This window comes from Kogia breviceps, chromosome 3 (assembly GCF_026419965.1).
Source record: "Kogia breviceps isolate mKogBre1 chromosome 3, mKogBre1 haplotype 1, whole genome shotgun sequence".
Lineage (NCBI taxonomy): Eukaryota > Metazoa > Chordata > Mammalia > Artiodactyla > Physeteridae > Kogia > Kogia breviceps.
In genome coordinates this window covers 127394157-127418787 of record NC_081312.1, presented here as the reverse complement: position 1 = coordinate 127418787, position 24631 = coordinate 127394157, and positions in this window count along the sequence as shown.

The following is a 24631-nucleotide window of genomic DNA, read 5'->3' as shown; positions in this document are numbered from 1 at the left end:
CTGGAGGGCTGTCAATGAAACCTGCCCTCAAAATGTCTTGAGGGAGGTAGTGGCCAAAATATTTCAAAAGGCGGCACATAGTTCAAGAAAAGAATGGGATGAGGTAAGCTACACACACAGTTTGAAGGAAAAAAGGACATCCCTGAAAGCTCAATTTCAAGGCTTTATGAGACGCATGCAAATCCAACCACACAGGTATCGGCTCACACCAGTCAGAAGAACCATCAGCAACAAGACTACCAACAATTCATGCTGAAGGGGTTGTGGAGAAGTGCATACCCTCTAGGTTAAGTGGGACTTTGCCGCCAGCCGCGGCGGGTCCTCAAAGTGTAGCAACAACCGACGAGAGGGGGTAGGGAACTGAACGCACTAAGGTATGGGATCAGAAGGGCACAAGCAACTGACGCTTGCAAGGCAAGTTTAATAACAAAGCCTAGCCGTATATATACCCCTAAAGCAGGGAATTTGCCTCGTCACGCCTTATCGGCATCAGCTGGTTGGTTGGCTTCTCGGCTTAGTGACACCTTATCAGCATCAGCTGTTTGGTTGGCTGCTCGGCTTCTCCCTCAAAGGCACCAATTTCCCCTCCAGGGTTGCTTTTCCTAGCTTTAGGGAACAACCAGGGACTCCCAGTAACTGAGCAGGTCCCTGGAGCGATTTGGCCAAAGGCCATCTCCTTTTGTATGTTCATACCATAAAGTCCAGGATGCATACCAAGGAGAGTACAGTCGGGCCCTGAGGCTTAGGAGGGTCTTAGTGGCGCCTTCCTCAGAGGGCAATGCTCGCCACAGGACTTCACCTGGTAAGAGGCACTAATGGGAACAGAATGGAGGTGCCTTTACAAGGTAAACACTGAGTTACGATATGATCCAGCAGGCCCACTCCTGGGCCTATAACCTAAGAAAGAAGACAGAAGTGGAAAGACACAGGCAGGCAAATCTGCATTGCAGGAGTATTACAATAGCCAGGACATGGAAGCAACCAGAAAGTCCATCAACAGATGAGTGGACAAAGAAGAACAGGGACCTGTACAGATGGAATATTAGCCAAGGAACCAAAGGAAACAATGCCATCAACAGCACCATCGGTGAGGCTAGAGTTCATCACGCACCTTGCAGTAAGTCACAGAGCGAAAGATACATAGCCTACGATATCAGTTATAGGTGTTTCCTAAAAATTGATATCACTGAAGATATTTCCACAGAGAAAGGCAATCACAGATGCAATAAAGAGATTTATGGTTCACCCATGGACAGGTGTGAGAATTGTGTACATTAGGAAATTGGGTTTAAGAGAGAGATACAAACACAGGTGAAATACAAAATCACCAAAGGCCTACGGAATACCAAGAGAAGAGTACTCAACATTGTGTCATAAGCTACATGGGAAAAGGATCCAAAGACGACTAGATACGTGTTTATGTATAAAAGAGCCACATCTTTCACACCTACAACAAGCAAAACATTGTAATCAAACTTGCTGTGAGAAACAATAAACATTGAATTAAAAAACGAACAAGTCAGTCGTGAGGCACAAACATAAGGGGCTTTTTCCTGGCACAGTCCATTCTAATTGACAACCGAGAATACGACTTCCACGGAGGCTCTGTTGCCCGAGTAACCAGGTTTGGTAAAGGAGACCTGCTTCCGCCTTGTGGCCGTTTCTCAAAACAGCAGCTTTAAACCCAGTGCTAATGGTCACTTGATATTCAAAATCATTGCAGGCCTATAAATGACACCTGCCCTCAAAAACGATTCTTGGGTCGTCCATCGAGGAAAAAAACTCAAAAGACGTGCACACTTCAAAACGACAATTTCAAGAGGCATATTTTGTGCACATTTTGTCTTCTCTTTCTTTCTCTTGTGATAAATAAAAGGGCATGGAAAAATGCTCAACATCAGGAATTAATAAAGCCATGCAAATCCAGTCGACAGAAACGTTCACCCACCGTCGTCAGAATGATCATCAGCCACAGAGTCTACAAAGAATAAATGCTCAAGGTGTTTTAGAGAACTCTGTGCCCTCTAGCGGCCGCTGGGACGTAACCTGGTAACAGCTAGTAGTGAGAACACCGTGGAGGTGCATTGAAAGGTAAAAATTGAGCTAACCTGTAATCGGGTAGGCCCACTGATGGGCCTATCTCCCGAGTAGACCAAAATCAAAAAGACACAGGCTGGCCATCCTGCGCTGCAGCAACATGTACCATAGCCAAGACTTGGAAGAAACCCAAATGTCCATCAACAGAACAATGCACCAAGAAGAAGGGGGCCCATGTGCACAATGGAACATGAGCCACGGAAGAGCATGCAACAGTGCCGCTGGCACCACCGTAGAAGGATCTAGAGATACCCACCCAAAAGGAAGTACGAAAGAAACCGAAATAGAAATATCCTATGACATCACTTATAGCTGTTACTTCAACATTGATACCCATGAAGTCATTTCCAAGAGAAGGCCGTGCATAGATGCAGAAAACCAACTATGCTTAACCAAGTGGAAAGGTGTAAGGAATGTATGAATTTGGATATGGGGGTTTACAGACATGTACTGATACATATGAAATATATAATCACAAAATACCTAAGGAATACCAAGAGAGGTCGACTCAACACTCTGTAATAACCTACACGGGAAAGGATCCAAAGATGAATAGATTGATACATACATATGATGAACCAGATGCAGTACACCTAGAACACACACCACATTTTTATCCAATTGGCTGTGATACTGGATAACAATTAAATTTTAAAAAACACACAAGAAGTAAGGAGATATAAGCTCTTGGGGGTTTGCCCTGACACACTGCACTCTCATTTGCAGCCTACTAACACAATTTCCAGGAAGCCTCTGTTGCAGGAAAACCCAGAGTTGGAAATGGAGAAATGCTGCCGCCTTGTGGCCGTTTCCCGCAAGAGCGGCTTTAAACGCATAGCTATGGGTCACTTAACATTCACAAGGACTCAGGCCTCTAAAAGACACCTGCCCTCAAAAAAAAAATGTCCTGAGCTCGGCAGTGGTGAAAAAAATTCGAAGGAGGCAAATGTGTCAAAGAGATAGTATGAAGAGGTAAGTTTTACTCACTCTTTATCAAAAAAAGCAAAATGGAGAAAAGCTCAACCTCAGGAATGATCAGACTCCTCTAAGCTACAAAAAGCTTTCAGCTCACCCAAGTTAACTACCGTCAGCCAAAAGACTACAAACAATAAATGCTGAAGGGGTTTTAGAGAACTCTGTTCCCTCTGTCTGCGGAGGACATGTCTAGTTGTAACAGCCAATAATGAGAACAGAAAGGAGCTGCGTTTTCAATTAAAAATTGAGCCACCCTTCCATCCAGAACACCCACAGCCGAGCCTCTCACCTGAGAAGACAGGCTGCAAGAGCTGCACTCCACGAGTTTTCACAGTAGCCAAAGACACCGAAGCAACCCAAATGTCCATCAACAGATGAATGGATAAGAAGAGCTGGTCCGTGGACACAGTGGACTATTAGCCATGGAAAACAAGGAAACACTGCTCTTTGAGGCACCCGAGATGAGCCTAGAGATCATCACAGAACATGAGTTAAGTCGGAAAGCAAAAGGCATACCGTATGACATCACCTATAGGCGTTATCTAACAGCTGACACAAATGAACATATTTCCACAAAGAAAGACACTCACACACTTAGAAAACAAACTAAGCTTAAGTAAAATGAAAGGTGGGGGGAATGGATAAATTAAGATTAGTGTCACCATATGTGTACAAATACGTATTAAATATATATATCAAACAGACCGACCATATAGCAAGGGAGGTCACCAGAACAGTCTGCAATAATTTACATGGGAAGAGGATCTGTACAAGAATATCTATATCTATATCTATATCTATATCTATATATAGATATATATATATATATATAAAACGTACAAATGAACCAGATTCTGTACATATAGGACCAACAGTATTCTAATCATTACCCCGATTTAAACAAATTAAAAGAGCGAACAAGAAGTAATGTGACATACACTTCTGGGGTTTTTTCCTGGCACATTCCATTCTAATTGACAACCTGGGAACAGGACTTCCAGAAGGCTCTGCTGCCCTAGTAACCAGATGTGGGAATGTAGCAATGCTGACGCCTTGTGGCCGTTTCCCACAGCAGCAGCTTTAAAGTCAGTGCTAATGGTCACTCAATATTCACACCCATTGCAGGCTTGTAAATGACACCTGCCCTCCAAAACAAAATCCTGGGGTCGAAAATCGACCAAAAAAGTCGAAAGAGGGCAACCTTCCAAGAAGACAATTTCGAGAGGTTTATTGTACTCACGGTTTTTTTTTTTTCTGTTTTTGTTTAACAGAATAAAAAAAGGCGTGGAAAAATGCTGAACCTTAGGAATTATTAGACACGAAAATACACGTTACAATAACCTATCATGTCACACGACTCAGCATGGCCAGCAGCAAAACTTCTGCAAACAAGAAATGCTGACGGGGTGGTGAAGAAATGCGTACCCTCGGTTCTAAGTGGGACGTGGTAAGAGCCCCTAAGGAAAACACAGTGGAGTTGCCTGGAAAGGGTCAACATTGAGCGACCGTTCAATCAAGCATACCCACTGCTGGGTCTATCACCTGAGAGGATGAGAATCAAAAAAGACACGGGCTGGCAATCCTGCAATCCAGCAATGTTTACCGTAGCCAACACTTGGAAGCAATGAAAATGCCCAGCCACAGAGGAATGCAGAAAGGAGAAGTGGTCCATGGACACAATGGAAGAGTACTCCAGTGAAAAGTAGAAATTCCATTTTAAAAACAGATATAAGTAAGGAGACATCAGCTTTGGGGGGTTTCTCCAGACACATCCCACCGTCATTGATAACCGAGGAACACCACTGGCAGGAAGGTCTGTTTCACTAGTTACCAGAGTGGGAAACGCAGAAATGCTGCAGCCCTCTGGCCGTTACGTGCAACGGCAGCTTGAAAACCCGTGCTAATGGTCACTTCGTGTGCACAAGTCCTGGAGGGCTGTCAATGAAACCTGCCCTCAAAATGTCTTGAGGGAGGTAGTGGCCAAAATATTTCAAAAGGCGGCACATAGTTCAAGAAAAGAATGGGATGAGGTAAGCTACACACACAGTTTGAAGGAAAAAAGGACATCCCTGAAAGCTCAATTTCAAGGCTTTATGAGACGCATGCAAATCCAACCACACAGGTATCGGCTCACACCAGTCAGAAGAACCATCAGCAACAAGACTACCAACAATTCATGCTGAAGGGGTTGTGGAGAAGTGCATACCCTCTAGGTTAAGTGGGACTTTGCCGCCAGCCGCGGCGGGTCCTCAAAGTGTAGCAACAACCGACGAGAGGGGGTAGGGAACTGAACGCACCAAGGTATGGGATCAGAAGGGCACAAGCAACTGACGCTTGCAAGGCAAGTTTAATAACAAAGCCTAGCCGTATATATACCCCTAAAGCAGGGAATTTGCCTCGTCACGCCTTATCGGCATCAGCTGGTTGGTTGGCTTCTCGGCTTAGTGACACCTTATCAGCATCAGCTGTTTGGTTGGCTGCTCGGCTTCTCCCTCAAAGGCACCAATTTCCCCTCCAGGGTTGCTTTTCCTAGCTTTAGGGAACAACCAGGGACTCCCAGTAACTGAGCAGGTCCCTGGAGCGATTTGGCCAAAGGCCATCTCCTTTTGTATGTTCATACCATAAAGTCCAGGATGCATACCAAGGAGAGTACAGTCGGGCCCTGAGGCTTAGGAGGGTCTTAGTGGCGCCTTCCTCAGAGGGCAATGCTCGCCACAGGACTTCACCTGGTAAGAGGCACTAATGGGAACAGAATGGAGGTGCCTTTACAAGGTAAACACTGAGTTACGATATGATCCAGCAGGCCCACTCCTGGGCCTATAACCTAAGAAAGAAGACAGAAGTGGAAAGACACAGGCAGGCAAATCTGCATTGCAGGAGTATTACAATAGCCAGGACATGGAAGCAACCAGAAAGTCCATCAACAGATGAGTGGACAAAGAAGAACAGGGACCTGTACAGATGGAATATTAGCCAAGGAACCAAAGGAAACAATGCCATCAACAGCACCATCGGTGAGGCTAGAGTTCATCACGCACCTTGCAGTAAGTCACAGAGCGAAAGATACATAGCCTACGATATCAGTTATAGGTGTTTCCTAAAAATTGATATCACTGAAGATATTTCCACAGAGAAAGGCAATCACAGATGCAATAAAGAGATTTATGGTTCACCCATGGACAGGTGTGAGAATTGTGTACATTAGGAAATTGGGTTTAAGAGAGAGATACAAACACAGGTGAAATACAAAATCACCAAAGGCCTACGGAATACCAAGAGAAGAGTACTCAACATTGTGTCATAAGCTACATGGGAAAAGGATCCAAAGACGACTAGATACGTGTTTATGTATAAAAGAGCCACATCTTTCACACCTACAACAAGCAAAACATTGTAATCAAACTTGCTGTGAGAAACAATAAACATTGAATTAAAAAACGAACAAGTCAGTCGTGAGGCACAAACATAAGGGGCTTTTTCCTGGCACAGTCCATTCTAATTGACAACCGAGAATACGACTTCCACGGAGGCTCTGTTGCCCGAGTAACCAGGTTTGGTAAAGGAGACCTGCTGCCGCCTTGTGGCCGTTTCTCAAAACAGCAGCTTTAAACCCAGTGCTAATGGTCACTTGATATTCAAAATCATTGCAGGCCTATAAATGACACCTGCCCTCAAAAACGATTCTTGGGTCGTCCATCGAGGAAAAAAACTCAAAAGACGTGCACACTTCAAAACGACAATTTCAAGAGGCATATTTTGTGCACATTTTGTCTTCTCTTTCTTTCTCTTGTGATAAATAAAAGGGCATGGAAAAATGCTCAACATCAGGAATTAATAAAGCCATGCAAATCCAGTCGACAGAAACGTTCACCCACCGTCGTCAGAATGATCATCAGCCACAGAGTCTACAAAGAATAAATGCTCAAGGTGTTTTAGAGAACTCTGTGCCCTCTAGCGGCCGCTGGGACGTAACCTGGTAACAGCTAGTAGTGAGAACACCGTGGAGGTGCATTGAAAGGTAAAAATTGAGCTAACCTGTAATCGGGTAGGCCCACTGATGGGCCTATCTCCCGAGTAGACCAAAATCAAAAAGACACAGGCTGGCCATCCTGCGCTGCAGCAACATGTACCATAGCCAAGACTTGGAAGAAACCCAAATGTCCATCAACAGAACAATGCACCAAGAAGAAGGGGGCCCATGTGCACAATGGAACATGAGCCACGGAAGAGCATGCAACAGTGCCGCTGGCACCACCGTAGAAGGATCTAGAGATACCCACCCAAAAGGAAGTACGAAAGAAACCGAAATAGAAATATCCTATGACATCACTTATAGCTGTTACTTCAACATTGATACCCATGAAGTCATTTCCAAGAGAAGGCCGTGCATAGATGCAGAAAACCAACTATGCTTAACCAAGTGGAAAGGTGTAAGGAATGTATGAATTTGGATATGGGGGTTTACAGACATGTACTGATACATATGAAATATATAATCACAAAATACCTAAGGAATACCAAGAGAGGTCGACTCAACACTCTGTAATAACCTACACGGGAAAGGATCCAAAGATGAATAGATTGATACATACATATGATGAACCAGATGCAGTACACCTAGAACACACACCACATTTTTATCCAATTGGCTGTGATACTGGATAACAATTAAATTTTAAAAAACACACAAGAAGTAAGGAGATATAAGCTCTTGGGGGTTTGCCCTGACACACTGCACTCTCATTTGCAGCCTACTAACACAATTTCCAGGAAGCCTCTGTTGCAGGAAAACCCAGAGTTGGAAATGGAGAAATGCTGCCGCCTTGTGGCCGTTTCCCGCAAGAGCGGCTTTAAACGCATAGCTATGGGTCACTTAACATTCACAAGGACTCAGGCCTCTAAAAGACACCTGCCCTCAAAAAAAAAATGTCCTGAGCTCGGCAGTGGTGAAAAAAATTCGAAGGAGGCAAATGTGTCAAAGAGATAGTATGAAGAGGTAAGTTTTACTCACTCTTTATCAAAAAAAGCAAAATGGAGAAAAGCTCAACCTCAGGAATGATCAGACTCCTCTAAGCTACAAAAAGCTTTCAGCTCACCCAAGTTAACTACCGTCAGCCAAAAGACTACAAACAATAAATGCTGAAGGGGTTTTAGAGAACTCTGTTCCCTCTGTCTGCGGAGGACATGTCTAGTTGTAACAGCCAATAATGAGAACAGAAAGGAGCTGCGTTTTCAATTAAAAATTGAGCCACCCTTCCATCCAGAACACCCACAGCCGAGCCTCTCACCTGAGAAGACAGGCTGCAAGAGCTGCACTCCACGAGTTTTCACAGTAGCCAAAGACACCGAAGCAACCCAAATGTCCATCAACAGATGAATGGATAAGAAGAGCTGGTCCGTGGACACAGTGGACTATTAGCCATGGAAAACAAGGAAACACTGCTCTTTGAGGCACCCGAGATGAGCCTAGAGATCATCACAGAACATGAGTTAAGTCGGAAAGCAAAAGGCATACCGTATGACATCACCTATAGGCGTTATCTAACAGCTGACACAAATGAACATATTTCCACAAAGAAAGACACTCACACACTTAGAAAACAAACTAAGCTTAAGTAAAATGAAAGGTGGGGGGAATGGATAAATTAAGATTAGTGTCACCATATGTGTACAAATACGTATTAAATATATATATCAAACAGACCGACCATATAGCAAGGGAGGTCACCAGAACACTCTGCAATAATTTACATGGGAAGAGGATCTGTACAAGAATCTATATCTATATCTATATCTATATCTATATCTATATATAGATATATATATATATATATATATATATATATATATATATAAAACGTACAAATGAACCAGATTCTGTACATATAGGACCAACAGTATTCTAATCATTACCCCGATTTAAACAAATTAAAAGAGCGAACAAGAAGTAATGTGACATACACTTCTGGGGTTTTTTCCTGGCACATTCCATTCTAATTGACAACCTGGGAACAGGACTTCCAGAAGGCTCTGCTGCCCTAGTAACCAGATGTGGGAATGTAGCAATGCTGACGCCTTGTGGCCGTTTCCCACAGCAGCAGCTTTAAAGTCAGTGCTAATGGTCACTCAATATTCACACCCATTGCAGGCTTGTAAATGACACCTGCCCTCCAAAACAAAATCCTGGGGTCGAAAATCGACCAAAAAAGTCGAAAGAGGGCAACCTTCCAAGAAGACAATTTCGAGAGGTTTATTGTACTCACGGTTTTTTGTTTTCTGTTTTTGTTTAACAGAATAAAAAAAGGCGTGGAAAAATGCTGAACCTTAGGAATTATTAGACACGAAAATACACGTTACAAAAACCTATCATGTCACACCACTCAGCATGGCCATCAGCGAAACTTCTGCAAACAAGAAATGCTGACGGGTTGGTGAAGAAATGCGTACCCTCGGTTCTAAGTGGGTCGTGGTAAGAGCCCCTAAGGAAAACACAGTGGAGTTGCCTGGAAAGGGTCAACATTGAGCGACCGTTCAATCAAGCATACCCACTGCTGGGTCTATCACCTGAGAGGATGAGAATCAAAAAAGACACGGGCTGGCAATCCTGCAATCCAGCAATGTTTACCGTAGCCAACACTTGGAAGCAATGAAAATGCCCAGCCACAGAGGAATGCAGAAAGGAGAAGTGGTCCATGGACACAATGGAAGAGTACTCCAGTGAAAAGTAGAAATTCCATTTTAAAAACAGATATAAGTAAGGAGACATCAGCTTTGGGGGGTTTCTCCAGACACATCCCACCGTCATTGATAACCGAGGAACACCACTGGCAGGAAGGTCTGTTTCACTAGTTACCAGAGTGGGAAACGCAGAAATGCTGCAGCCCTCTGGCCGTTACGTGCAACGGCAGCTTGAAAACCCGTGCTAATGGTCACTTCGTGTGCACAAGTCCTGGAGGGCTGTCAATGAAACCTGCCCTCAAAATGTCTTGAGGGAGGTAGTGGCCAAAATATTTCAAAAGGCGGCACATAGTTCAAGAAAAGAATGGGATGAGGTAAGCTACACACACAGTTTGAAGGAAAAAAGGACATCCCTGAAAGCTCAATTTCAAGGCTTTATGAGACGCATGCAAATCCAACCACACAGGTATCGGCTCACACCAGTCAGAAGAACCATCAGCAACAAAACTACCAACAATTCATGCTGAAGGGGTTGTGGAGAAGTGCATACCCTCTAGGTTAAGTGGGACTTTGCCGCCAGCCGCGGCGGGTCCTCAAAGTGTAGCAACAACCGACGAGAGGGGGTAGGGAACTGAACGCACCAAGGTATGGGATCAGAAGGGCACAAGCAACTGACGCTTGCAAGGCAAGTTTAATAACAAAGCCTAGCCGTATATATACCCCTAAAGCAGGGAATTTGCCTCGTCACGCCTTATCGGCATCAGCTGGTTGGTTGGCTTCTCGGCTTAGTGACACCTTATCAGCATCAGCTGTTTGGTTGGCTGCTCGGCTTCTCCCTCAAAGGCACCAATTTCCCCTCCAGGGTTGCTTTTCCTAGCTTTAGGGAACAACCAGGGACTCCCAGTAACTGAGCAGGTCCCTGGAGCGATTTGGCCAAAGGCCATCTCCTTTTGTATGTTCATACCATAAAGTCCAGGATGCATACCAAGGAGAGTACAGTCGGGCCCTGAGGCTTAGGAGGGTCTTAGTGGCGCCTTCCTCAGAGGGCAATGCTCGCCACAGGACTTCACCTGGTAAGAGGCACTAATGGGAACAGAATGGAGGTGCCTTTACAAGGTAAACACTGAGTTACGATATGATCCAGCAGGCCCACTCCTGGGCCTATAACCTAAGAAAGAAGACAGAAGTGGAAAGACACAGGCAGGCAAATCTGCATTGCAGGAGTATTACAATAGCCAGGACATGGAAGCAACCAGAAAGTCCATCAACAGATGAGTGGACAAAGAAGAACAGGGACCTGTACAGATGGAATATTAGCCAAGGAACCAAAGGAAACAATGCCATCAACAGCACCATCGGTGAGGCTAGAGTTCATCACGCACCTTGCAGTAAGTCACAGAGCGAAAGATACATAGCCTACGATATCAGTTATAGGTGTTTCCTAAAAATTGATATCACTGAAGATATTTCCACAGAGAAAGGCAATCACAGATGCAATAAAGAGATTTATGGTTCACCCATGGACAGGTGTGAGAATTGTGTACATTAGGAAATTGGGTTTAAGAGAGAGATACAAACACAGGTGAAATACAAAATCACCAAAGGCCTACGGAATACCAAGAGAAGAGTACTCAACATTGTGTCATAAGCTACATGGGAAAAGGATCCAAAGACGACTAGATACGTGTTTATGTATAAAAGAGCCACATCTTTCACACCTACAACAAGCAAAACATTGTAATCAAACTTGCTGTGAGAAACAATAAACATTGAATTAAAAAACGAACAAGTCAGTCGTGAGGCACAAACATAAGGGGCTTTTTCCTGGCACAGTCCATTCTAATTGACAACCGAGAATACGACTTCCACGGAGGCTCTGTTGCCCGAGTAACCAGGTTTGGTAAAGGAGACCTGCTGCCGCCTTGTGGCCGTTTCTCAAAACAGCAGCTTTAAACCCAGTGCTAATGGTCACTTGATATTCAAAATCATTGCAGGCCTATAAATGACACCTGCCCTCAAAAACGATTCTTGGGTCGTCCATCGAGGAAAAAAACTCAAAAGACGTGCACACTTCAAAACGACAATTTCAAGAGGCATATTTTGTGCACATTTTGTCTTCTCTTTCTTTCTCTTGTGATAAATAAAAGGGCATGGAAAAATGCTCAACATCAGGAATTAATAAAGCCATGCAAATCCAGTCGACAGAAACGTTCACCCACCGTCGTCAGAATGATCATCAGCCACAGAGTCTACAAAGAATAAATGCTCAAGGTGTTTTAGAGAACTCTGTGCCCTCTAGCGGCCGCTGGGACGTAACCTGGTAACAGCTAGTAGTGAGAACACCGTGGAGGTGCATTGAAAGGTAAAAATTGAGCTAACCTGTAATCGGGTAGGCCCACTGATGGGCCTATCTCCCGAGTAGACCAAAATCAAAAAGACACAGGCTGGCCATCCTGCGCTGCAGCAACATGTACCATAGCCAAGACTTGGAAGAAACCCAAATGTCCATCAACAGAACAATGCACCAAGAAGAAGGGGGCCCATGTGCACAATGGAACATGAGCCACGGAAGAGCATGCAACAGTGCCGCTGGCACCACCGTAGAAGGATCTAGAGATACCCACCCAAAAGGAAGTACGAAAGAAACCGAAATAGAAATATCCTATGACATCACTTATAGCTGTTACTTCAACATTGATACCCATGAAGTCATTTCCAAGAGAAGGCCGTGCATAGATGCAGAAAACCAACTATGCTTAACCAAGTGGAAAGGTGTAAGGAATGTATGAATTTGGATATGGGGGTTTACAGACATGTACTGATACATATGAAATATATAATCACAAAATACCTAAGGAATACCAAGAGAGGTCGACTCAACACTCTGTAATAACCTACACGGGAAAGGATCCAAAGATGAATAGATTGATACATACATATGATGAACCAGATGCAGTACACCTAGAACACACACCACATTTTTATCCAATTGGCTGTGATACTGGATAACAATTAAATTTTAAAAAACACACAAGAAGTAAGGAGATATAAGCTCTTGGGGGTTTGCCCTGACACACTGCACTCTCATTTGCAGCCTACTAACACAATTTCCAGGAAGCCTCTGTTGCAGGAAAACCCAGAGTTGGAAATGGAGAAATGCTGCCGCCTTGTGGCCGTTTCCCGCAAGAGCGGCTTTAAACGCATAGCTATGGGTCACTTAACATTCACAAGGACTCAGGCCTCTAAAAGACACCTGCCCTCAAAAAAAAAATGTCCTGAGCTCGGCCGTGGTGAAAAAAATTCGAAGGAGGCAAATGTGTCAAAGAGATAGTATGAAGAGGTAAGTTTTACTCACTCTTTATCAAAAAAAGCAAAATGGAGAAAAGCTCAACCTCAGGAATGATCAGACTCCTCTAAGCTACAAAAAGCTTTCAGCTCACCCAAGTTAACTACCGTCAGCCAAAAGACTACAAACAATAAATGCTGAAGGGGTTTTAGAGAACTCTGTTCCCTCTGTCTGCGGAGGACATGTCTAGTTGTAACAGCCAATAATGAGAACAGAAAGGAGCTGCGTTTTCAATTAAAAATTGAGCCACCCTTCCATCCAGAACACCCACAGCCGAGCCTCTCACCTGAGAAGACAGGCTGCAAGAGCTGCACTCCACGAGTTTTCACAGTAGCCAAAGACACCGAAGCAACCCAAATGTCCATCAACAGATGAATGGATAAGAAGAGCTGGTCCGTGGACACAGTGGACTATTAGCCATGGAAAACAAGGAAACACTGCTCTTTGAGGCACCCGAGATGAGCCTAGAGATCATCACAGAACATGAGTTAAGTCGGAAAGCAAAAGGCATACCGTATGACATCACCTATAGGCGTTATCTAACAGCTGACACAAATGAACATATTTCCACAAAGAAAGACACTCACACACTTAGAAAACAAACTAAGCTTAAGTAAAATGAAAGGTGGGGGGAATGGATAAATTAAGATTAGTGTCACCATATGTGTACAAATACGTATTAAATATATATATCAAACAGACCGACCATATAGCAAGGGAGGTCACCAGAACACTCTGCAATAATTTACATGGGAAGAGGATCTGTACAAGAATCTATATCTATATCTATATCTATATATAGATATATATATATATATATATATATATAAAACGTACAAATGAACCAGATTCTGTACATATAGGACCAACAGTATTCTAATCATTACCCCGATTTAAACAAATTAAAAGAGCGAACAAGAAGTAATGTGACATACACTTCTGGGGTTTTTTCCTGGCACATTCCATTCTAATTGACAACCTGGGAACAGGACTTCCAGAAGGCTCTGCTGCCCTAGTAACCAGATGTGGGAATGTAGCAATGCTGACGCCTTGTGGCCGTTTCCCACAGCAGCAGCTTTAAAGTCAGTGCTAATGGTCACTCAATATTCACACCCATTGCAGGCTTGTAAATGACACCTGCCCTCCAAAACAAAATCCTGGGGTCGAAAATCGACCAAAAAAGTCGAAAGAGGGCAACCTTCCAAGAAGACAATTTCGAGAGGTTTATTGTACTCACGGTTTTTTGTTTTCTGTTTTTGTTTAACAGAATAAAAAAAGGCGTGGAAAAATGCTGAACCTTAGGAATTATTAGACACGAAAATACACGTTACAAAAACCTATCATGTCACACCACTCAGCATGGCCATCAGCGAAACTTCTGCAAACAAGAAATGCTGACGGGTTGGTGAAGAAATGCGTACCCTCGGTTCTAAGTGGGTCGTGGTAAGAGCCCCTAAGGAAAACACAGTGGAGTTGCCTGGAAAGGGTCAACATTGAGCGACCGTTCAATCAAGCATACCCACTGCTGGGTCTATCACCTGAGAGGATGAGAATCAAAAAAGACACGGGCTGGCAATCCTGCAATCCAGCAATGTTTACCGTAGCCAACACTTGGAAGCAATGAAAATGCCCAGCCACAGAGGAATGCAGAAAGGAGAAGTGGTCCATGGACACAATGGAAGAGTACTCCAGTGAAAAGTAGAAATTCCATTTTAAAAACAGATATAAGTAAGGAGACATCAGCTTTGGGGGGTTTCTCCAGACACATCCCACCGTCATTGATAACCGAGGAACACCACTGGCAGGAAGGTCTGTTTCACTAGTTACCAGAGTGGGAAACGCAGAAATGCTGCAGCCCTCTGGCCGTTACGTGCAACGGCAGCTTGAAAACCCGTGCTAATGGTCACTTCGTGTGCACAAGTCCTGGAGGGCTGTCAATGAAACCTGCCCTCAAAATGTCTTGAGGGAGGTAGTGGCCAAAATATTTCAAAAGGCGGCACATAGTTCAAGAAAAGAATGGGATGAGGTAAGCTACACACACAGTTTGAAGGAAAAAAGGACATCCCTGAAAGCTCAATTTCAAGGCTTTATGAGACGCATGCAAATCCAACCACACAGGTATCGGCTCACACCAGTCAGAAGAACCATCAGCAACAAGACTACCAACAATTCATGCTGAAGGGGTTGTGGAGAAGTGCATACCCTCTAGGTTAAGTGGGACTTTGCCGCCAGCCGCGGCGGGTCCTCAAAGTGTAGCAACAACCGACGAGAGGGGGTAGGGAACTGAACGCACCAAGGTATGGGATCAGAAGGGCACAAGCAACTGACGCTTGCAAGGCAAGTTTAATAACAAAGCCTAGCCGTATATATACCCCTAAAGCAGGGAATTTGCCTCGTCACGCCTTATCGGCATCAGCTGGTTGGTTGGCTTCTCGGCTTAGTGACACCTTATCAGCATCAGCTGTTTGGTTGGCTGCTCGGCTTCTCCCTCAAAGGCACCAATTTCCCCTCCAGGGTTGCTTTTCCTAGCTTTAGGGAACAACCAGGGACTCCCAGTAACTGAGCAGGTCCCTGGAGCGATTTGGCCAAAGGCCATCTCCTTTTGTATGTTCATACCATAAAGTCCAGGATGCATACCAAGGAGAGTACAGTCGGGCCCTGAGGCTTAGGAGGGTCTTAGTGGCGCCTTCCTCAGAGGGCAATGCTCGCCACAGGACTTCACCTGGTAAGAGGCACTAATGGGAACAGAATGGAGGTGCCTTTACAAGGTAAACACTGAGTTACGATATGATCCAGCAGGCCCACTCCTGGGCCTATAACCTAAGAAAGAAGACAGAAGTGGAAAGACACAGGCAGGCAAATCTGCATTGCAGGAGTATTACAATAGCCAGGACATGGAAGCAACCAGAAAGTCCATCAACAGATGAGTGGACAAAGAAGAACAGGGACCTGTACAGATGGAATATTAGCCAAGGAACCAAAGGAAACAATGCCATCAACAGCACCATCGGTGAGGCTAGAGTTCATCACGCACCTTGCAGTAAGTCACAGAGCGAAAGATACATAGCCTACGATATCAGTTATAGGTGTTTCCTAAAAATTGATATCACTGAAGATATTTCCACAGAGAAAGGCAATCACAGATGCAATAAAGAGATTTATGGTTCACCCATGGACAGGTGTGAGAATTGTGTACATTAGGAAATTGGGTTTAAGAGAGAGATACAAACACAGGTGAAATACAAAATCACCAAAGGCCTACGGAATACCAAGAGAAGAGTACTCAACATTGTGTCATAAGCTACATGGGAAAAGGATCCAAAGACGACTAGATACGTGTTTATGTATAAAAGAGCCACATCTTTCACACCTACAACAAGCAAAACATTGTAATCAAACTTGCTGTGAGAAACAATAAACATTGAATTAAAAAACGAACAAGTCAGTCGTGAGGCACAAACATAAGGGGCTTTTTCCTGGCACAGTCCATTCTAATTGACAACCGAGAATACGACTTCCACGGAGGCTCTGTTGCCCGAGTAACCAGGTTTGGTAAAGGAGACCTGCTGCCGCCTTGTGGCCGTTTCTCAAAACAGCAGCTTTAAACCCAGTGCTAATGGTCACTTGATATTCAAAATCATTGCAGGCCTATAAATGACACCTGCCCTCAAAAACGATTCTTGGGTCGTCCATCGAGGAAAAAAACTCAAAAGACGTGCACACTTCAAAACGACAATTTCAAGAGGCATATTTTGTGCACATTTTGTCTTCTCTTTCTTTCTCTTGTGATAAATAAAAGGGCATGGAAAAATGCTCAACATCAGGAATTAATAAAGCCATGCAAATCCAGTCGACAGAAACGTTCACCCACCGTCGTCAGAATGATCATCAGCCACAGAGTCTACAAAGAATAAATGCTCAAGGTGTTTTAGAGAACTCTGTGCCCTCTAGCGGCCGCTGGGACGTAACCTGGTAACAGCTAGTAGTGAGAACACCGTGGAGGTGCATTGAAAGGTAAAAATTGAGCTAACCTGTAATCGGGTAGGCCCACTGATGGGCCTATCTCCCGAGTAGACCAAAATCAAAAAGACACAGGCTGGCCATCCTGCGCTGCAGCAACATGTACCATAGCCAAGACTTGGAAGAAACCCAAATGTCCATCAACAGAACAATGCACCAAGAAGAAGGGGGCCCATGTGCACAATGGAACATGAGCCACGGAAGAGCATGCAACAGTGCCGCTGGCACCACCGTAGAAGGATCTAGAGATACCCACCCAAAAGGAAGTACGAAAGAAACCGAAATAGAAATATCCTATGACATCACTTATAGCTGTTACTTCAACATTGATACCCATGAAGTCATTTCCAAGAGAAGGCCGTGCATAGATGCAGAAAACCAACTATGCTTAACCAAGTGGAAAGGTGTAAGGAATGTATGAATTTGGATATGGGGGTTTACAGACATGTACTGATACATATGAAATATATAATCACAAAATACCTAAGGAATACCAAGAGAGGTCGACTCAACACTCTGTAATAACCTACACGGGAAAGGATCCAAAGATGAATAGATTGATACATACATATGATGAACCAGATGCAGTACACCTAGAACACACACCACATTTTTATCCAATTGGCTGTGATACTGGATAACAATTAAATTTTAAAAAACACACAAGAAGTAAGGAGATATAAGCTCTTGGGGGTTTGCCCTGACACACTGCACTCTCATTTGCAGCCTACTAACACAATTTCCAGGAAGCCTCTGTTGCAGGAAAACCCAGAGTTGGAAATGGAGAAATGCTGCCGCCTTGTGGCCGTTTCCCGCAAGAGCGGCTTTAAACGCATAGCTATGGGTCACTTAACATTCACAAGGACTCAGGCCTCTAAAAGACACCTGCCCTCAAAAAAAAAATGTCCTGAGCTCGGCAGTGGTGAAAAAAATTCGAAGGAGGCAAATGTGTCAAAGAGATAGTATGAAGAGGTAAGTTTTACTCACTCTTTATCAAAAAAAGCAAAATGGAGAAAAGCTCAACCTCAGGAATGATCAGACTCCTCTAAGCTACAAAAAGCTTTCAGCTCACCCAAGTTAACTACCGTCAGCCAAAAGACTACAAACAATAAATGCTGAAGGGGTTTTAGAGAACTCTGTTCCCTCTGTCTGCGGAGGACATGTCTAGTTGTAACAGCCAATAATGAGAACAGAAAGGAGCTGCGTTTTCAATTAAAAATTGAGCCACCCTTCCATCCAGAACACCCACAGCCGAGCCTCTCACCTGAGAAGACAGGCTGCAAGAGCTGCACTCCACGAGTTTTCACAGTAGCCAAAGACACCGAAGCAACCCAAATGTCCATCAACAGATGAATGGATAAGAAGAGCTGGTCCGTGGACACAGTGGACTATTAGCCATGGAAAACAAGGAAACACTGCTCTTTGAGGCACCCGAGATGAGCCTAGAGATCATCACAGAACATGAGTTAAGTCGGAAAGCAAAAGGCATACCGTATGACATCACCTATAGGCGTTATCTAACAGCTGACACAAATGAACATATTTCCACAAAGAAAGACACTCACACACTTAGAAAACAAACTAAGCTTAAGTAAAATGAAAGGTGGGGGGAATGGATAAATTAAGATTAGTGTCACCATATGTGTACAAATACGTATTAAATATATATATCAAACAGACCGACCATATAGCAAGGGAGGTCACCAGAACACTCTGCAATAATTTACATGGGAAGAGGATCTGTACAAGAATCTATATCTATATCTATATCTATATCTATATCTATATATAGATATATATATATATATATATAGATATATATATAAAACGTACAAATGAACCAGATTCTGTACATATAGGACCAACAGTATTCTAATCATTACCCCGATTTAAACAAATTAAAAGAGCGAACAAGAAGTAATGTGACATACACTTCTGGGGTTTTTTCCTGGCACATTCCATTCTAATTGACAACCTGGGAACAGGACTTCCAGAAGGCTCTGCTGCCCTAGTAACCAGATGTGGGAATGTAGCAATGCTGACGCCTTGTGGCCGTTTCCCACAGCAGCAGCTTTAAAGTCAGTGCTAATGGTCACTCAATATTCACACCCATTGCAGGCTTGTAAATGACACCTGCCCTCCAAAACAAAATCCTGGGGTCGAAAATCGACCAAAAAAGTCGAAAGAGGGCAACCTTCCAAGAAGACAATTTCGAGAGGTTTATTGTACTCACGGTTTTTTGTTTTCTGTTTTTGTTTAACAGAATAAAAAAAGGCGTGGAAAAATGCTGAACCTTAGGAATTATTAGACACGAAAATACACGTTACAAAAACCTATCATGTCACACCACTCAGCATGGCCATCAGCGAAACTTCTGCAAACAAGAAATGCTGACGGGTTGGTGAAGAAATGCGTACCCTCGGTTCTAAGTGGGTCGTGGTAAGAGCCCCTAAGGAAAACACAGTGGAGTTGCCTGGAAAGGGTCAACATTGAGCGACCGTTCAATCAAGCATACCCACTGCTGGGTCTATCACCTGAGAGGATGAGAATCAAAAAAGACACGGGCTGGCAATCCTGCAATCCAGCAATGTTTACCGTAGCCAACACTTGGAAGCAATGAAAATGCCCAGCCACAGAGGAATGCAGAAAGGAGAAGTGGTCCATGGACACAATGGAAGAGTACTCCAGTGAAAAGTAGAAATTCCATTTTAAAAACAGATATAAGTAAGGAGACATCAGCTTTGGGGGGTTTCTCCAGACACATCCCACCGTCATTGATAACCGAGGAACAACACTGGCAGGAAGGTCTGTTTCACTAGTTACCAGAGTGGGAAACGCAGAAATGCTGCAGCCCTCTGGCCGTTACGTGCAACGGCAGCTTGAAAACCCGTGCTAATGGTCACTTCGTGTGCACAAGTCCTGGAGGGCTGTCAATGAAACCTGCCCTCAAAATGTCTTGAGGGAGGTAGTGGCCAAAATATTTCAAAAGGCGGCACATAGTTCAAGAAAAGAATGGGATGAGGTAAGCTACACACACAGTTTGAAGGAAAAAAGGACATCCCTGAAAGCTCAATTTCAAGGCTTTATGAGACGCATGCAAATCCAACCACACAGGTATCGGCTCACACCAGTCAGAAGAACCATCAGCAACAAAACTACCAACAATTCATGCTGAAGGGGTTGTGGAGAAGTGCATACCCTCTAGGTTAAGTGGGACTTTGCCGCCAGCCGCGGCGGGTCCTCAAAGTGTAGCAACAACCGACGAGAGGGGGTAGGGAACTGAACGCACCAAGGTATGGGATCAGAAGGGCACAAGCAACTGACGCTTGCAAGGCAAGTTTAATAACAAAGCCTAGCCGTATATATACCCCTAAAGCAGGGAATTTGCCTCGTCACGCCTTATCGGCATCAGCTGGTTGGTTGGCTTCTCGGCTTAGTGACACCTTATCAGCATCAGCTGTTTGGTTGGCTGCTCGGCTTCTCCCTCAAAGGCACCAATTTCCCCTCCAGGGTTGCTTTTCCTAGCTTTAGGGAACAACCAGGGACTCCCAGTAACTGAGCAGGTCCCTGGAGCGATTTGGCCAAAGGCCATCTCCTTTTGTATGTTCATACCATAAAGTCCAGGATGCATACCAAGGAGAGTACAGTCGGGCCCTGAGGCTTAGGAGGGTCTTAGTGGCGCCTTCCTCAGAGGGCAATGCTCGCCACAGGACTTCACCTGGTAAGAGGCACTAATGGGAACAGAATGGAGGTGCCTTTACAAGGTAAACACTGAGTTACGATATGATCCAGCAGGCCCACTCCTGGGCCTATAACCTAAGAAAGAAGACAGAAGTGGAAAGACACAGGCAGGCAAATCTGCATTGCAGGAGTATTACAATAGCCAGGACATGGAAGCAACCAGAAAGTCCATCAACAGATGAGTGGACAAAGAAGAACAGGGACCTGTACAGATGGAATATTAGCCAAGGAACCAAAGGAAACAATGCCATCAACAGCACCATCGGTGAGGCTAGAGTTCATCACGCACCTTGCAGTAAGTCACAGAGCGAAAGATACATAGCCTACGATATCAGTTATAGGTGTTTCCTAAAAATTGATATCACTGAAGATATTTCCACAGAGAAAGGCAATCACAGATGCAATAAAGAGATTTATGGTTCACCCATGGACAGGTGTGAGAATTGTGTACATTAGGAAATTGGGTTTAAGAGAGAGATACAAACACAGGTGAAATACAAAATCACCAAAGGCCTACGGAATACCAAGAGAAGAGTACTCAACATTGTGTCATAAGCTACATGGGAAAAGGATCCAAAGACGACTAGATACGTGTTTATGTATAAAAGAGCCACATCTTTCACACCTACAACAAGCAAAACATTGTAATCAAACTTGCTGTGAGAAACAATAAACATTGAATTAAAAAACGAACAAGTCAGTCGTGAGGCACAAACATAAGGGGCTTTTTCCTGGCACAGTCCATTCTAATTGACAACCGAGAATACGACTTCCACGGAGGCTCTGTTGCCCGAGTAACCAGGTTTGGTAAAGGAGACCTGCTGCCGCCTTGTGGCCGTTTCTCAAAACAGCAGCTTTAAACCCAGTGCTAATGGTCACTTGATATTCAAAATCATTGCAGGCCTATAAATGACACCTGCCCTCAAAAACGATTCTTGGGTCGTCCATCGAGGAAAAAAACTCAAAAGACGTGCACACTTCAAAACGACAATTTCAAGAGGCATATTTTGTGCACATTTTGTCTTCTCTTTCTTTCTCTTGTGATAAATAAAAGGGCATGGAAAAATGCTCAACATCAGGAATTAATAAAGCCATGCAAATCCAGTCGACAGAAACGTTCACCCACCGTCGTCAGAATGATCATCAGCCACAGAGTCTACAAAGAATAAATGCTCAAGGTGTTTTAGAGAACTCTGTGCCCTCTAGCGGCCGCTGGGACGTAACCTGGTAACAGCTAGTAGTGAGAACACCGTGGAGGTGCATTGAAAGGTAAAAATTGAGCTAACCTGTAATCGGGTAGGCCCACTGATGGGCCTATCTCCCGAGTAGACCAAAATCAAAAAGACACAGGCTGGCCATCCTGCGCTGCAGCAACATGTACCATCGCCAAGACTTGGAAGAAACCCAAATGTCCATCAACAGAACAATGCACCAAGAAGAAGGGGGCCCATGTGCACAATGGAACATGAGCCACGGAAGAGCATGCAACAGTGCCGCTGGCACCACCGTAGAAGGATCTAGAGATACCCACCCAAAAGGAAGTACGAAAGAAACCGAAATAGAAATATCCTATGACATCACTTATAGCTGTTACTTCAACATTGATACCCATGAAGTCATTTCCAAGAGAAGGCCGTGCATAGATGCAGAAAACCAACTATGCTTAACCAAGTGGAAAGGTGTAAGGAATGTATGAATTTGGATATGGGGGTTTACAGACATGTACTGATACATATGAAATATATAATCACAAAATACCTAAGGAATACCAAGAGAGGTCGACTCAACACTCTGTAATAACCTACACGGGAAAGGATCCAAAGATGAATAGATTGATACATACATATGATGAACCAGATGCAGTACACCTAGAACACACACCACATTTTTATCCAATTGGCTGTGATACTGGATAACAATTAAATTTTAAAAAACACACAAGAAGTAAGGAGATATAAGCTCTTGGGGGTTTGCCCTGACACACTGCACTCTCATTTGCAGCCTACTAACACAATTTCCAGGAAGCCTCTGTTGCAGGAAAACCCAGAGTTGGAAATGGAGAAATGCTGCCGCCTTGTGGCCGTTTCCCGCAAGAGCGGCTTTAAACGCATAGCTATGGGTCACTTAACATTCACAAGGACTCAGGCCTCTAAAAGACACCTGCCCTCAAAAAAAAAATGTCCTGAGCTCGGCCGTGGTGAAAAAAATTCGAAGGAGGCAAATGTGTCAAAGAGATAGTATGAAGAGGTAAGTTTTACTCACTCTTTATCAAAAAAAGCAAAATGGAGAAAAGCTCAACCTCAGGAATGATCAGACTCCTCTAAGCTACAAAAAGCTTTCAGCTCACCCAAGTTAACTACCGTCAGCCAAAAGACTACAAACAATAAATGCTGAAGGGGTTTTAGAGAACTCTGTTCCCTCTGTCTGCGGAGGACATGTCTAGTTGTAACAGCCAATAATGAGAACAGAAAGGAGCTGCGTTTTCAATTAAAAATTGAGCCACCCTTCCATCCAGAACACCCACAGCCGAGCCTCTCACCTGAGAAGACAGGCTGCAAGAGCTGCACTCCACGAGTTTTCACAGTAGCCAAAGACACCGAAGCAACCCAAATGTCCATCAACAGATGAATGGATAAGAAGAGCTGGTCCGTGGACACAGTGGACTATTAGCCATGGAAAACAAGGAAACACTGCTCTTTGAGGCACCCGAGATGAGCCTAGAGATCATCACAGAACATGAGTTAAGTCGGAAAGCAAAAGGCATACCGTATGACATCACCTATAGGCGTTATCTAACAGCTGACACAAATGAACATATTTCCACAAAGAAAGACACTCACACACTTAGAAAACAAACTAAGCTTAAGTAAAATGAAAGGTGGGGGGAATGGATAAATTAAGATTAGTGTCACCATATGTGTACAAATACGTATTAAATATATATATCAAACAGACCGACCATATAGCAAGGGAGGTCACCAGAACACTCTGCAATAATTTACATGGGAAGAGGATCTGTACAAGAATCTATATCTATATCTATATCTATATATAGATATATATATATATATATATATATAAAACGTACAAATGAACCAGATTCTGTACATATAGGACCAACAGTATTCTAATCATTACCCCGATTTAAACAAATTAAAAGAGCGAACAAGAAGTAATGTGACATACACTTCTGGGGTTTTTTCCTGGCACATTCCATTCTAATTGACAACCTGGGAACAGGACTTCCAGAAGCCTCTGCTGCCCTAGTAACCAGATGTGGGAATGTAGCAATGCTGACGCCTTGTGGCCGTTTCCCACAGCAGCAGCTTTAAAGTCAGTGCTAATGGTCACTCAATATTCACACCCATTGCAGGCTTGTAAATGACACCTGCCCTCCAAAACAAAATCCTGGGGTCGAAAATCGACCAAAAAAGTCGAAAGAGGGCAACCTTCCAAGAAGACAATTTCGAGAGGTTTATTGTACTCACGGTTTTTTGTTTTCTGTTTTTGTTTAACAGAATAAAAAAAGGCGTGGAAAAATGCTGAACCTTAGGAATTATTAGACACGAAAATACACGTTACAAAAACCTATCATGTCACACCACTCAGCATGGCCATCAGCGAAACTTCTGCAAACAAGAAATGCTGACGGGTTGGTGAAGAAATGCGTACCCTCGGTTCTAAGTGGGTCGTGGTAAGAGCCCCTAAGGAAAACACAGTGGAGTTGCCTGGAAAGGGTCAACATTGAGCGACCGTTCAATCAAGCATACCCAC